The sequence below is a fragment of the Salvelinus sp. IW2-2015 genome, unplaced genomic scaffold, assembly GCF_002910315.2.
Source record: "Salvelinus sp. IW2-2015 unplaced genomic scaffold, ASM291031v2 Un_scaffold3346, whole genome shotgun sequence".
Lineage (NCBI taxonomy): Eukaryota > Metazoa > Chordata > Actinopteri > Salmoniformes > Salmonidae > Salvelinus > Salvelinus sp. IW2-2015.
Window position 1 is genome coordinate 2372 of NW_019944630.1, and position 16117 is coordinate 18488.

Sequence of the window (16117 nt, forward strand, 5' to 3'; positions counted from 1 at the left end):
ATTATATAGAAACACAAAATGTTTTACCTGCAGAATTCTGCTCTTTCATGATACAGTAAAATAGAAAAGCACAATGTTTTACCTGCAGAATCTGCCTCATTTCAGATACAGTATTATATAGAAACACAATGTTTTACCTGGCAGAATCTGCTCTTTCAGATACAGTAATTATATAGAACACAATGTTTTACCTGCAGAATCTGCTCTTTCAGATACAGTATATATACGAAACACAATGTTTTACCTGCAGAATCTGCTCTTTCAGATACAGTATTATATAAATCACAATGTTTTACCTGCATGTGACTTGAAGGAGGATTTGATAAATAATATGCTCTCTTCTGCATCTGTCACATTACACGATGCCGCCCATCTCTTCATGTACAATTTGACAACTGTTGGCCTTAATATTGTCCACTCCATCAGTTAATTGTAAACGTAATCTTTGTCTACAGGCTAACTCATAATGTGGGTGAATTAGTTGTGGGTGTATGTTTAGGAGTTCAGTGTTGATGGGCCGCTGATCAGGCTAACTCTATTATGTGTGAAATTAACGTTTTTTGGTGTAGTTTAGGAGAAGTGGTTGATGGGCCAGCTGACAAGGCTAACTCTTATCATGTGGTGAAATTTAAGTTGTGGTATAGTTTAAGGCAGTAGTAATGATGGCCGGCTGATCAGGCCTAAACTCCTAATTATGTGTGAAATTAGTTGTGGTATAGTTTAGGAGTAGTTGTCGATGGCCGGTTGATCAGGCAATGGTATTGTTTGTTTCACGCTCATCAAACATTGGATGAGTCCAGGACATGTTTTGCATCTTCTAAAGGCATGCTGTCAACCTCATAGCCATGTGTCATTTCCCTTACAATACATGTGAAATAGTAATTAGAGTTACATCAATAAAACAGTCCCAATAACAGTTTTATTTGTAGAAAGTAAAACATTCAAATAGAATATTATTAACCTACAAAGGGTGTGGTCCAAATTATTTGGCTGCTGATAAATAGGCATCAAACACAAACTCAATCACTACACTATTGTTCTACATTGACATCAACCTCTTCCACCTCATTATCATTCAGTTTAGGCTAATTTAAATTCAATTGTGAAGCAAGGTGCACAATTAATGGGCCCATTCATCTATTTGTCATTTTTATCCGTGAGGGAAAAAGAGAGACCTCATTAGTGGGCTGGACACCAAGGTCCTACAGCACATTGTCTTGGAGCCTGGCTGGACACAAAGGTCCTAAGGCACATTGACTTGGAGCCTGGTTGGACACCAAGGTCCTACAAGCACTTGACTTGGAGCCTGGCTGGACACACGGTCCTACAGCACATTGACTTGGAGCCTGGCTGGAACAACCAAGGTCCTACAGCAACATTGTCTTGGAGCCTGGCTGGACACCAAGGTCCTACAGCACATTGACTTGGAGCTGGTTGGACACCAAGGTCTACAGCACATTGTCTTGGAGCCTGGTTGGACACCAGGTCCTACAGCACATTGTCTTAGAGCCCTGGCTGGACACCAAGGTCCTACAGGACATTGACTTGGAGCCTGGTTGGACAGACCAAAAGGTCCTACAAGCAACATTGTCTTGGAGCCTGGCTGGACAACCAGGTCCTACAGGACATTGACTTGGAGCCTGGCTGGGACACCAAGGTCCCTACAGCACATTGTCTTGGAGCCTGGGCTGGACACCAAGGTCCTACAGGAATTGTTTTGAGCTGGTTGGACACCACAAAGGTCCTACAGCACATTGTCTCGGAGCCTGGTTGGACACCAAGGTCTACAGCAACATTGTCTTGGCAGATTACGTTGGGAACGGTGAAAAATGGGTAAAAAAGGCGATTTCCAAATTCGGAAAATGAGCAAGCCGTAAAAAAAAAAAAATAAAAAACATTTAGGAACACTCAGGGAACAGGAACTGATTCTAGTGTTAAAAGTCAGGGAGCAGGACTGATTCTAGTGTTAAAAGTCAGGGAGCAGGACTGATTCTAGTGTTAAAAGTCAGGGGGCAGGTCTGATTCTAGTGTTAAAAGTCAGGGAGCAGGACTGATTCTAGTGTTAAAAGGTAATTCCTCCACGTTTCAACCTCATATTCATCCTCTCCAGCACCAAAACAGAATCTATATTTGTGAAAACAGGACGTTTCTATGATCTGTAGTTAAAAAGATAAGTAGAAAAGTCTTAAAAAAATATGTTTTCTGTGACATAAAAGTAAAAAACAGTGATTTTCAAAACCTGCACTAGGTTTCTAGTCCAATGGAGGGTATTTTATTGCTCCCAACACCACTGACAATCTAACTGTGTTTAAAAATCACTGCTTTTAAATGTTATAACTGTTGATGATGTCATCGGGTAGAATTTTTTAACTTTATACTTTTTTTCTCCAAAACTTAGAAATCCACCATTTTATTTTATTTTATTTTTACGGCTGAATTGGACCTTTAAAGGTAATTTTATTTTATTTTTACGGCTGAATTGGACCTTTAAAGGTAATTTTTTTAAATATAATTTTGCCTCCACAGCAACATGGACACCTGAATACTTTCACATACAAACCAGAGGAGGCTGGTGGAGGAGCTATAGGAGGACAGGCTCCAGTAAAGACTGGAGTGGAATAAATGGAACAGTATCAAACAGTTAATTTATTTATTCCATTTCAGCCATAAAAATGGACCCGTCCTCCTATAACTCTTCCCACCAGCCTCCTCTTGGAAATGTCTCTGTTCTGATAAAAGAGAAGTTGAGAGTATCACATCTTGTTTCTGTTGTATCGCCATGTATCTACATTAAAACACATTTTTTGTTCTTAAGACAGATGAGGAAGAGTGGGGTGGTAAGGATTTTGCAACACTACTGTAGTTGGCACAACCTTGTGACTAAGTTAACTTCCTATTTGCAATACTTGGGGGGGAATTCAATGTTATCTTTCAGCCTTCCCAAAACCAAAGACTATCTCTGTACAGGATCTGAATTTATAACCTTTTGCATGAGAACTTTCCTGCAATGTAGGGAATTTAAAACTTGTAGTGTATTTGAGATTAATATAAAAAGGGTTTAGAAGTCTGTAATATAGACTACTTCCTCTTCAATAGCGTCAGAAAATATGGGATTTCCTCAAGTGAAAATATAAATATGTTTGTAGCCTACGCAGTTACAAAATGGCTGTAGAAACTGTGGCACAGATTTCTCTGTACAATTAGAAGTCAGATACATGTGTTGATTTGAAGGAAAGACGGGCAGACTCTGGTAAGTCTAGGATAATTATTATGAAGTTAGTTCGTCAAACATTCAATAGACAGAGTAGGCTTGAGATATTATCCTTTATATTGATGAACAACCTGATTGTCTCTGTAGGAAATGTTTTTAAATATCCTTTATATTGATGAACAACCTGATGGTCTCTGTAGAAAATGTTTTTAAATATCCTTTATATTGATGAACAACCTGATGGTCTCTGTGGGAAATGTTTTTAAATATCCTTTATATTGATGAACAATCTGATGGTCTCTGTAGGAAATGTTTTTAAATATCCTTTATATTGCTGAACAACCTGATGGTCTCTGTAGGAAATGTTTTTAAATATCCTTTATATTGATGAACGACCTGATGGTCTCTGTAGGAAATGTTTTTAAATATCCTCTTATATTGATCGAACAACTGATGGTCTCCGTAGGAAATCGTATATAAATATCCTTATATTATGAACAACGTGATGGAGTCTCGTAAGGAAAAATGTCTTTAAATATCCTGTATATTGCTGACATGACTGATGGCTTCTTAGGAAATGTTTTTTAAATCATCCTTTTATATTCGATGAAACAACCTGATGGTCTCCGTGGAAATGTATTTAAATATCCTTTATATTGATGAACAACTGATGGTTCCGGTAGGAAATGTTTTTAAACTATCCTTTATTATTGCTGAATGAGCCTGATGGTTTCTGTAGGAAATGGTGTTTTAAATTCCTTTATATTGATGAACAACGTGATGGTCTTCCGTAGGAAATGTTTTTAAGTACCTTTATACTTGCTGAACCGACCTGATTGTGTTTCCTGTAGGAAATGTTTTTAAATATCCTTTATATTGATGAACAACCTGATGGTCTCTGTAGGAAATGTTTTTTAAATATCCTTTATATTGATGAACAACCTGATGGTCTCTGTAGGAAATGTTTTTAAATCATCCTTTATTGATGAACAACCTGAGTCTCCGTGAAATATTTTTTAAATATCTTTATATTGATGAACAATCGTGATGGTCTCCGTAGGAAATGTTTTTAAATATCCTTTATATTGCTGAAGAACTGATGGTCTCCGTAGGAAATGTTTTTAAATATCCTTTATATTGCTGAACGACCGATGTTTCTCGTGTAGGAATGTTTTTGAATATCCTTTATATTGAATGGACACTGATGGTCTCCGTAGCGAAATGTTTTTAAATAATCCTTTAATATTGAGTGAACGACCTGATGGTCTCTGTAGGAAATTTTTTAAATATTCCCTTATTGTTGTGCTGAACGACATCATGGTTCTCTTGTAGGAAACGTTCTTTAAAATATCCTTATATTGAATGAACGACTGATGGTCTCTGTAGGAAATGTTTTTAAATTATCCTTTATATTTGATGAACGACCTGATGGTCTCCGTAGGAAATGTTTTTAAATATCCTTTATATTGATGAACAACTGATGGTCTCTGTAGGAAATGTTTTTAAATATCTTTAATATTGATGAACGACCTGATGTCCTGTAGGAAATGTTAGTTTAAATATCGCTACAATGGCTCCAGCTTATTTAGAATGAAACTGATTGAAGGTGATTAGTCCTGCTACTGGTAGTCTATGTGAACTCTGTAGACCACTTCTGTGGAATCGCGGCAGGGTCCAGGTGGTCGGGATGACATTGCCCCCAAAAAATCGTATAAAATAAACGACTAAAACTAAATAGAAAGTATGTATAAAAGATAATGAAAATGTTCAAATTAACTAAATAAAAGCTAACAATTAGGCCCTCCTTGATTGTGTTTATAATGTTTGAGCATAAGAAAACAGGATTGCCAGGATTATGTCCACAACGAACAACAAAACTTGTTTACCGTTCATTCCCAACTCAAAAACACTCAGTTTGGTGGTTCACAAAGCCGTTTGGGAACCCCTGCCTTAACAAACAGTGACAATATAAAAACAAACAGTGTTATTATTATGTTATTGTTATGACACTAAACATGGAGATGAGGTGACGAAATTCAGTCACAACTACATGTTCATGTGATGCAGTTAAATCACCGACTGTTTGGATGTGTCTGTTAGTAAATGTTTTATTTCTAAGAGATAAGAATAAATAAGAACAATGGACATTCAAAAGTTAGTTGTCACTGTGTTAACAACCAACATGTTGGATTTCTGTTTAGGGGGTCCCCCCCCCACTTGGTGTTACCACAACACAACCATGTTGATCTCTGTTTAGTTTGTACTGTGTTAACCACAACCAACATGTTGGATCTCTGTTTAGGGGTACTGTGTTTAACCACAACCAAATGCTTGATCTCTGTTTAGGGTCAGTGCTCAAAATGAGTCTCTCTGGGGAGAGAGAGGGGGACCTGCTCTAAAATGAGTCTCTCTGTGGAGAGAGAGGAGGGGCCCTGCCTCCTAGACGAGTCTCTCTGGGGAACATGACTCTAAAACTAAGAGGTGAGATGACAATTTTGTTGAATAATTATTGTTTATTTCCAAAAATCACATTTGTTTTTCATCAGATTGCTTATGTGTGTACACCTTCAATATTAATGTTATCAGATTTTTTATTAATAGATTTGAGATGTGTATAAAACTGTTATTTCTTAGCAAAACTCAATATATCCATTGTTTATCAGGAATGGATTGTTGGTATCCTGTATATTTGACTGTGATATGTGGTTGTCTCACCTAGATATCTATATATCCATTGTTTATCAGGAATGGAATGTTGGTATCCTGTATATTTGACTGTGAATATGTGGTTGTCTCACCTAGAATATTAAAGGATGAACGCACTTACAGATGCCATAAATTAATTAATTTGACTCAGTTTCTCACAGCAAGAAAAGAATCCTGCAGCAACAGAAATATGAATTATTATGTGGATTATAATTGTCCCAGGCCGGCTCATAGCCTGTGACAAAAATGAGAGGACACGAACAACAGGTATAGGCCAATTAAAAAGGTTCTTTATTATAAACCAAAAACGATTAACTTTCAACAAAGAAAAAGGAATGAGGTGTGAAAGTATTAATGTAGGGTGTATGTAAAGTGCAGGGATGTGTGAATCTGTGTGTGTGAATATGACTGAGTGAAAACTATGCAAAACTACAAACGAACAAACAAAATAGGATCATACCTGGAGGAGCAGAGAGAGAGAGAGAGAAAGTGATTAGTGAAGCAGTTTAAATACCCTGAGCCCAGTGGTCCATTCACTAACGACCCTCCTCTGCCTGCAGGAGGAACCGCCCCTGCATTGCAGAGGGGCCGTGAACCCCATCCCCTAAAATGAGGGTCCTAATAGTCAAGGTTGAATGGTTGAAAGAAAAGCCCAACGCATCAGGCGCTGGTTGGGATTTTGCAGGGACCTCTGAAAAATAAGTGGGTTGTGGTCAGTGAACACAGTTCAAAGGGTCAAACCAGAACCAATAGAGACCTCGAAGTGCTGTAAAGCCCAAATGAGACCTAAAGCCTCCTTTTCAATTACAGAATAGTTTTTTGATACTTATTACATTTCCGGTAGAAGAAACTGACTGGACACTCAACATTGTCATCATTCTCCTGGAGAAGCACAGCCCCAGCACCGATTTGACTGGCGTCTACCTGCAATTTGAAAGGTTTCCCAAAATTTGGTGCTGCCAACACAGGTGCCAAACACAAAAAGCCTTAACTGCATCAAATGCCTCTTGACACTGGTTGTCACAACAAACAGGATCATACCTGGAGGAGCAGAGAGAGAGAGAAAAGTGATTAGTGAAGCAGTTTAAATACCCTCAGCCCAGGTGGCACCAATCAACTAACGACCCTCCTCTGCCTGCAGGAGAAACCACCCCTGCAATGCAGAGGGGCCGTGACATAATTAATTAAACGTTTTTTTTTAGGGCAAATCAAGTTTGACATTTTTAAAGTGGAAATTCCAAACTATGTATAGAACCATTTTAAAAGCTGAAATACAATACAAATGCTGTATTGTAGTGTAAGTCACTCTGGTGCCTGGTTTCCTCGATAGCGATGGAATTTAGGTTTACAAGTGTTTTAAGTGTATCTTTCCTACAACAGCTGAAGATGTAACATGCATTTCCCATGCACCACGCAGAGAGAATGGTCACTATGACGACTGAAAACACAACCGTGGGACGAACGAGTGACACATTTCTGGGCATGGGCTGTCCATTTAAAATGTATTCATTTGCCCTGCACGTGTAACTCATCATACGTCATGTTACGTCATCAGAAGTGTCCACCTAATTTGAGGGCTGAGGGGAGAGGGTGTCTTTAAGTCTTTGATAGTTTCTATTTCTATGGCAGCCATGGATAGTTTCTAAGTAACATTACCACGTGATCAATGACGTCCAAAGCTTTGTTTGATCTCATGCTTTTCTGACCCATTGTTGTTTAAATTGTTGTTTAAATAATGTGTGTTATTTAGTGTAGCCTACGATAATATTCTGTCTTTGGTATTCTAAATAATACCACAGATGCATAGATTCTGAAAACAGTGAACCTGGAGGCTAAAAGAGAACCCCACATTCTAACTACATGTTGTTAATTAGTACTCAAATCCTTCAATGGCATTTTCGGTACAATTTGGTGAAATCCCCAAAAAGTTCAGAAATCCTCGGTTTCCCATCACCACGTGATATGTCTTTTAGTAAAAAAAAAATTCTCTAAGAGATAATGAATAAATGAGAACATTTGACAATCAATAATTAGTTGTCACTGTGTTAACCACAACCAACATGTTGGATCTCTGTTTAGGGGACAGTGCTCTAAAATGAGTCTCTCTGGGGAGAGAGAGGAGGGGGTCCCTGTCTCTAAAATGGATCTCTCTGGGGGACATGACACCAAAGCTAAGAGGTAAGATGATGTGTCCTAAATATCTGCCGACTAGGAGGGACTAGAGACTTCATGCATAGCTTTAATTTATACTCATGAGTGTAAATGTCTTTATTCTCAGCACTTATACGACCAGTTTTCTACTCTGAGACGCTTTGTGGATATGGGCCCAGATCTCAACATATTGTTATAAAAAACGTAGAATGTTTGTTTAACATAATAATAAAACATGAATATTACTAATGTAACCCACTGTAAAGACTGGGTTTAGTTGATTGTGTTGCACTGCTCATGTCCGCGTTCTGGAACTGTCCGCGTCCACGTACAGAACTGTCCACGTCCCCGTACAGAACTGTCCGTGTCCCCGTACAGAACTGTCCGTGTCCACGTACGGTGTGGCGCCAAGCATATTGTCCAGTTACACGCAGAGTTGGCTGAGGTGATCTTGGGGAATAACGATGGAGTTTGTTACAGTGTTGAGACACCGAAGTTAAGTGGTCAATTATTTTAATCGAATAGAATCTACAGATTGCGTGTTGAAGATAAATACTTTTACTAAGACTATTAGTATATTAGTAATTGACTGACCCGGTTTCTCCAGATCTCCCAACAGTACTATTTCTAGGGTCAATTTTAGATCAATGCTATGCATTTTCAGCCATTCCTGAACCTGAGACCAGAAACAGGCTACCTGAGGGCAATACCAAAATAAATGGTCTATTGATTCTGTATCCTCACAACAAAATCTGCAGAGCTTCGATGATTTGTATGCCCCAAAGTATTCAACATTTTGTTGTTGGCAAGAATTCTATATAATAATTTTAGCCTAAAAGCACGAAGTTTTGATTCTTGCGTTGTTTTATATATTAACTCATACACCCTTTACCATGGAATCGGTACATAAAACATCTCTTTCCAACTATTTTGCAATCTGTATGGCACAGTTGTCAACATCCTGGTCCTCAAATGAAACTAGTATACTTTCCTATTTATGACATTGTTATTCCTCTGCCAGTTTTGATTCTTTATATTTGGCAGACAGACCAGTATCACCTCCTCCATTTTTGGGGTAATGCTGTAATCAATGGTTGTACTCTTGGATTGAACAGACCTTCCCGTACAATTCTGATAACTCCATGAAGAACATAACTCTACCATTGCAATTTACAATATCATTTAAGAACAAAATACTCTTTTCAAACATCTTTCCCATAAATACAGGTATTTTATCAAACATGCACATTTGAGTTCAGCCATAATATTAGTTTTATATTTTCAGGGGATGAAATTGAAGTTGTAGCTCTGCTCTGCAATGCTTGTTCGAAAAAGAGAGATACTTTGAAAAAAGTATAATATTCATTTAATCGAAAATGGCCATTTTTTTTTTTTTTATTTTATTTTTTTATTTTTTTATCCCCTTTTCTCCCCAATTTTCGTGGTATCCAATCGCTAGTAATTACTATCTTGTCTCATCGCTACAACTCCCGTACGGGCTCGGGAGAGACGAAGGCGAAAGCCATGCGTCCTCCGAAGCACAACCCAACCAAGCCGCACTGCTTCTAACACAGCGCGCCTCCAACCCGGAAGCCAGCCGCACCAATGTGTCGGAGGAAACACCGTGCACCGCCCCCCTCGGTTAGCACGCACTGCGCCCGGCCCGCCACAGGAGTCGCTGGAGCGCGATGAGACAAGGATATCCCTACCGGCCAAACCCTCCCTAACCCGGACTACGCTATGCCAATTGTGCGTCGCCCCACGGACCTCCGGTCGCGGCCGGCTGCGACAGAGCCTGGGCGCGAACCCAGAGACTCTGGTGGCGCATTTTTAAACAAAGAGATGTTTTTCTTAGTAATCTCTTGGAGAACCATTTAGGGTTCAAGTAAAACTGTTGAATAAGTGAAGCTTTTAGAGAGAGGTTAGTTCTTTTATATTTAATAATCTCAACCCACCCAATTCATATTCATTATATAGATAGCACTGTATAATGTGCATGAGTTATGTTACGGTCTCGTTGCCATCCCCTGTAGAGCCAATGGGATTATATAGATAGTCACTGTTATAATGTGCATGAGTTATTACGGGTCTCGTTGCCATCCTCCTGTAGAGCCAATGGGATTCGTAACAGTCACGCTTTATTTGGTCTGGTTTAGCGTCCCAGATAAATAAAATATTTGTTGCTTATTGGATTTGAAAAACGAATCATCAGGGGCAGCAGCATCATAAAGTGAGAGAAGACTAAGGAGTTCATCAGGCAGTTTTTCCATAAATAGACAGGTATTTACCTCTCCACGGTTGCAGGATCTTATCTATCTTTTTTGTTGTTTCTGGTCATGTGACATTGCCCTTGTTTATAGTGTTCTCTGCATGTTTCTTACAGATGATGTCTGCTCTCTGCAGAATCACAGAATCACATCATTATTATTTACAATGATGGCCTAGGAACAGTGGGTTAACTCCTTGTTCAGGGCATAACAACAGATTTTTACCTTGTCAGCTGGGGATTCAATCTAGCAACCTGTCAGTTACTGGCCCAACGCTCTAACCACTACCTGCCACCATGCCCCCATCTGTGTTGGACATTGAGTTCTTTTATACAGGTTATACTTTTTATATGATTATATAATTAACATGACTTTTGGTCTCTTGGTTTGTCAGTGAAATGGCAGCTTGTCACTGGGACATGGACTATAAACAACTTACCTGGACTTAAAGGTAAAGGTTTGCATTTAGTGTTTTTTGCTTTCAATGTTATTATTTGATTTGAAATATTTAGTGCATATTTTGTAACAACAACTGTTATCTCTTGAAACAGGAAACCATACAGCAGTGATTGTGGTTTCATACTCATGGTTTCTGTTACGGCTTTCTTCCTGGGATGAAGGAGAGGACCAAAACGCAGCGTGGCTAGTGTCCAACATGATTTAATAAAGATAATAACGTGAACACTACAAGCAAAAAACAATAAATGTGAAAACGAAAACAGTCCTATCTGGTGCAGAACACAAAGACAGGAAACAACCACCCACAAACCCCAACACAAAACAAGCCACCTAAATAGGTCCCAATCAGAGACAATGACAAACACCTGCTTCTGATTTAGAACCATATCAGGCAACATAGAAAGGACAAACTAGACACACAACAGGAATGCCCACCCAGCTCACGTCCTGACCAACACTTAAACAAGTAAAACACACAAGAACTATGGTCAGAACGTGACAGTTTCACTGTTCTAACATCATTATGTTTTACTAACATACATTTATAATGAGTAATTAACATTGTGTTTTATTCATAATGTTTTACTAACATACATCTATAATGATAATTAACATTGTGTTTTATTCATAATGTTTTACTAACATACATTTATAATGAGTAATTAACATTGTGTTTTATTCATTATGTTTCACTAACATACATTTATAATGAGTAATTGACATTGTGTTTTATTCATAATGTTTACTAACATACATTTATAATGAGTAATTAACATTGTGTTCTACTCATAATGTTTTACTAACATACATTTATAATGAGTAATGGGGATCTCCAGCATTTAACAGCATTTAACGCATTTAACAGAAAAGGAGACTTGAGGTAGTCACCCAAGTAAGTGTCATGTCATGAAGTTTTGATACGAAACCATTTGGAAAATATGACATCATGTCATGTTCCCAAATGTACTGTTAAAGGTTTTAGACTAGAGTATGTTATACTGTAACTATAACTAAAATGGTTTTAGACTACAGGATGTTATACTGTAACTATAACTAAAATGGTTTTAGACTACAGTATGTTATAACAATAACAAAATGGTGGCATGATTTTTACAAAAAGCATCAAATATACAGTACATTTCCAAAAGTATGTGGACACGTGCTCACCGACCATCTCATTCCAAAATCATAGACATTAATATGGAGTTTGTCCCCCTTTGCTGCCATAACAGCCTCCACTATTCTTGGAAGGCTTTCCACTAGATATTGGAACATTGCTGCGTGGACGTCTTCCATTCAGCCACAAGAGCATTAGTGAGGTCGACACTGATGTTGGGTGATTAGGCCTGGCTCGCAGTCGGCGTCCAATTCATCCCAAATGTGTTCGATGGGGTTGAGGTCATGCTCTGTGCAGGACAGTCAAGTTCTCCACACCGATCTTGACAAACCATTTCTGTATGGACTTCGCTTGTGGCACTGGGACATGGTCATGCTGAAACAGGAAAGGGCCTTCCCCAAACTGTTGCCACAAAGTTGCCAGCACAGAAATCATCTAGAATGTCATTGTATGCTGTAGCGTTACGATTTCCCTTCACTGGAACTAAGGGCCTGGCACAAACCATGGAAAAACAGCCCCAAACCATTATTCCTCCTCCACCAAACTTTACAATTTGCACTATACATTGGGGCAGGCAGCGTTTTCCTGGCATCCACCAAACCCAGACGTGTCAGTCAGACTACCAGACGGTGAAGCGTGATTCATCACTCCAGAAAGCGCGCTTCAGCACTCGGCTGCCCCATTCTGTGAGTTTGTGTGGCTACCACTTCACGCTTAGCCTTGTTTCTCCAAGATGTTTCCACTTCAAAATAACAGCACTTACAGTTGATCAGGGAATCTCTAGCAGGGCAGAAATGTGATGAACTGACTTTGTGGAAAGGTGGCATCCTATGACGTGCCACGTTGAAATTCACTGATCTTTCAGTAAGGCCATTCTACTGCAATGTTTGTCTATGGAGATTATATGGCTGTGTGCTCGATTTTATACACCTGTCAGCAACGATGTGGCTGAAATAGCAATCCACAAATTTAAGGGGTGTCCACTACTTTAGTATTTTATGCATATATGTATTATAATATATATATTTTTTAAGTAACCTTTATTTAACTAAGCAAGTCAGTTTAAGAACAAATTATTTATTACAATGATGGCCTACCAGGGAACAGTGGGTTAACTGCCTTGTTCAGGGGCAGACAACAGATGTTTACCTTGTCAGCCGGTTACTGGTCCAACGCTCTAACCACTAGGTACCTGCCCCTCCAAAAGTGTAATATAGTGTAATATGCACATACATTTATACTAACTAGAACAGACGCACATGTCATGGCAACGTTGGTTTGCTCAGCGCATGCGCAGAAACACATTATCGGGTATAACGGTCGTCTCACGCCGAACTGCGCATGTGCAGGCCGTCAAACCAAAGACATCCTTCGATATAAAGTATTTTTTAACTAAAATAATAACCTGTCAGTTTGTCACTTTCACGAAGTTGGAGTAATAACATGTTCAACTACTTAAACATTGGCCTAATCTAGGTTTTGCCTTTAAATTTCAAAAATGTACACTAAGGAATCATTTTTCACTTATTATGACTTCTCAAACCCCAAATCACGGCTTTGGTCTACTTCCTACAGTCTGCTTCCCCAGCGGTCCGGTAGACTGGGATGTTGCTCTCTGGGTTTAGGAATTCTGGTTATGTAATTTCCTCATGAAGTTGAAAGTATTTGTAGCAATGCACTTACAAAATGGATGTTGAAACTGTGCGCACATTTCTCGCAACATTAGAAGTCGGGTAAAGTATTGATTTGAAGGAAAGACGAGCAGACTCTGGTAAGTCTAGAGGCTACATAAAAACTATTATAAAGTTAGTCGTCTCAGACATTTAATAGTCAGAGTAGGTTTGATCTATGATCACTGATCATCATGTGTGTAGTGCTGGGGAGCGCGAGGAGCACTTTCATTTGAGAATACACGAAAAATATTTCTGAAAATTCTAAATAAATTATATTTAATTACCAGGCTAAATGGTAACGTTACTGTTACAAAAAATACCGATTTCTAATAAGATTTTAGGACGGTTAGCTGAAGCTGAATAGTAAAAAAAAAAGTTGTAGGGTGGATTTGATTCATCTTCTAAAACAGGGCTCTCGATCCAGTTCCTGGAGAGATACCACCCTGTAGGTTTTCATTCCTATTCAAAACTAGTCACCTGATTAAAATAATTAGTTGGTTTATAAGATAAATCAGGTTAGTTACAACTGGGGTTGGAGTGAAACCCTACCGGAGGGTAGCGCTCCAGGAACAGGGTTGGAGTGAAACCCTACCGGAGGGTAGCGCTCCAGYAACAGGGTTGGAGAGACCTGTAATGATAGGCTATTCAATAGACTACATCTGTCAGTATGTATGTCAGTACAAACTTTGATTGAAGTAATTTTGACGTCATTTACATATTTTTTGGTGCTCCCTCACCTAAAAAAAATACATCACTGCTTATCATGCCGACCGACCTGATGGCCTTGGCTACATTCTCTGTCCTGCTACTGGTAGGCCTGTAACGTTATGTGAACTGACCTGAACAGATTTAGGCTGGTCATCTATGATATGTAGGCTATAGCCGAGGTATAGACCTCGATCTGCATATCACTAACAAACCACTACTATACATTATAACCTAGCCTACTTCACATAATATAACATCTACATATCACTAACAACCCACTATTATACATTATAACCTAGTCTACTTTACATAATATAACATCTACATATCACTAACAACCCACTACTATACATTATAACCTAGTCTACTTTACATAATATAACATATACATATCACTAACAACCCACTACTATACATTATAACCTAGCCTACTTTACATAATATAACACCTCTTACTTGTTGCAAAAAAAACTTTCTGAATGGATCAATGATTTCCCCCTCAGATCAATCATGTCAGTTTTAGTCCTTCTGTCTACATTCTCACATACATTTAGAAAATAACAGATTGAAAGACAATAAATAGCCTACTTTTAATTAATAAAAATAAGTGTGAGACATGGCCTTGTGTTGCTGAACTGTCTAGAACTACCTTAACAAACAGTGACTTATTATCATTATTGACAGTTACCATGGAGATGAAATGTCAACTACATGTTCATGTGATTGCATTAAATCATCTGACTGCTTCTATGTCTGTTAGTAAATGTTTTATAAGAGATAATTAATAAATGAGAACAATTGACATTCAAGAATTACTGTTAACCACAACCAACATGTTGGATCTCTGTTTAGGGGTCAGTGCTCTAAAATGAGTGTCTCTGGGGAGAGAAAGGAGGGGGGCCCTGCCTCTAAAATGAGTCTCTCTCGGGAACATGACATCAAAGCTAAGAGGTGAGATTACAATTGTGTTTAAAAACTATTGAGTGTTTATTTCCTAAATGCTTTACACAGTTTTTCACATTTGTTTTTTAATCAGAAATTGTTGTTCTTGGGTACCTTCAATTACTGTCCTCAGATTTTGTATTAGTATATTTTAGATGTGTATGAAAATTAGTTTCTTAGCAAAATATATATCCATTGTTTATCTGAAATTGAATGTTTGTATCCAGTATATTTGACTGTGATATGTGGTTGTCTCACCTAGCTATCTTAAAAACCTTTCTGAAATCCCCATCCCGGATCCGGGTTTTCTGTCATTAAAAACCCTGACTAGCATAGCGTAGCCTAGCGCCAGAGGGTAATCATAAAATATAATTTCATGAAATCACAAGTGCAATATTGCAAAACACAGCTTAGCCTTTTGTTAATCCATCTGTCGTCTCAGATTTTGAAATTATGCTTTCCAGCGAAAGCAATACTTGCATTTGTGTAAATGTATCGATCGCTCGACAAAACAATAAGAACAGCTAGCGCCAGGTAACTCGGTAACAAAAACCAGCAAAGCAATCAAATTAATCGTTTGCCTTTGTTGATCTTCGGTTGGTTTCACTCACGAGACTCCTAGTTAGACAGCAAATGTTCCTTTTGTTCCATAAAGATATGTTTTATATCCAAATACCTCCGTTTGTTTGATGCGTCATCACAAGTAATCCACCGGAAAAAGCGTTCGCGACAACGGCGGAAAAAATTCCAAATTATATCCATAATGTCCACATAAACATGTCAAACGTTGTTTTTGATCCAACTTCACGGTGTTTTTCACATATCTATTCGATAATAAATCAAGATCAGATTTGTGCAAAAATCACCCGGAGAGCCCCCACCT

General features: G+C 38.4%; 2 long non-coding RNA genes across 2 annotated transcripts in view; both read left to right on the forward strand.

Annotated features, from left to right (window-relative positions):
• Positions 1–2970: 2970 nt before the first annotated feature.
• On the forward strand, positions 2971–10790 carry LOC139025826 (uncharacterized). The gene is made up of 3 exons (XR_011477466.1): positions 2971–3250; positions 7997–8095; positions 10730–10790. It is a non-coding gene; the product is annotated as an uncharacterized lncRNA (long non-coding RNA).
• A 2631-nt stretch (positions 10791–13421) lies between these two features.
• Positions 13422–16117, forward strand: part of LOC139025825 (uncharacterized) — a 22111-nt gene continuing 19415 nt past the window's right edge. The window contains exons 1-2 of the long non-coding RNA XR_011477465.1: positions 13422–13682; positions 15145–15243. This is a non-coding gene — a long non-coding RNA (uncharacterized lncRNA). The remainder of the gene's footprint in view (positions 13683–15144; positions 15244–16117) is intronic.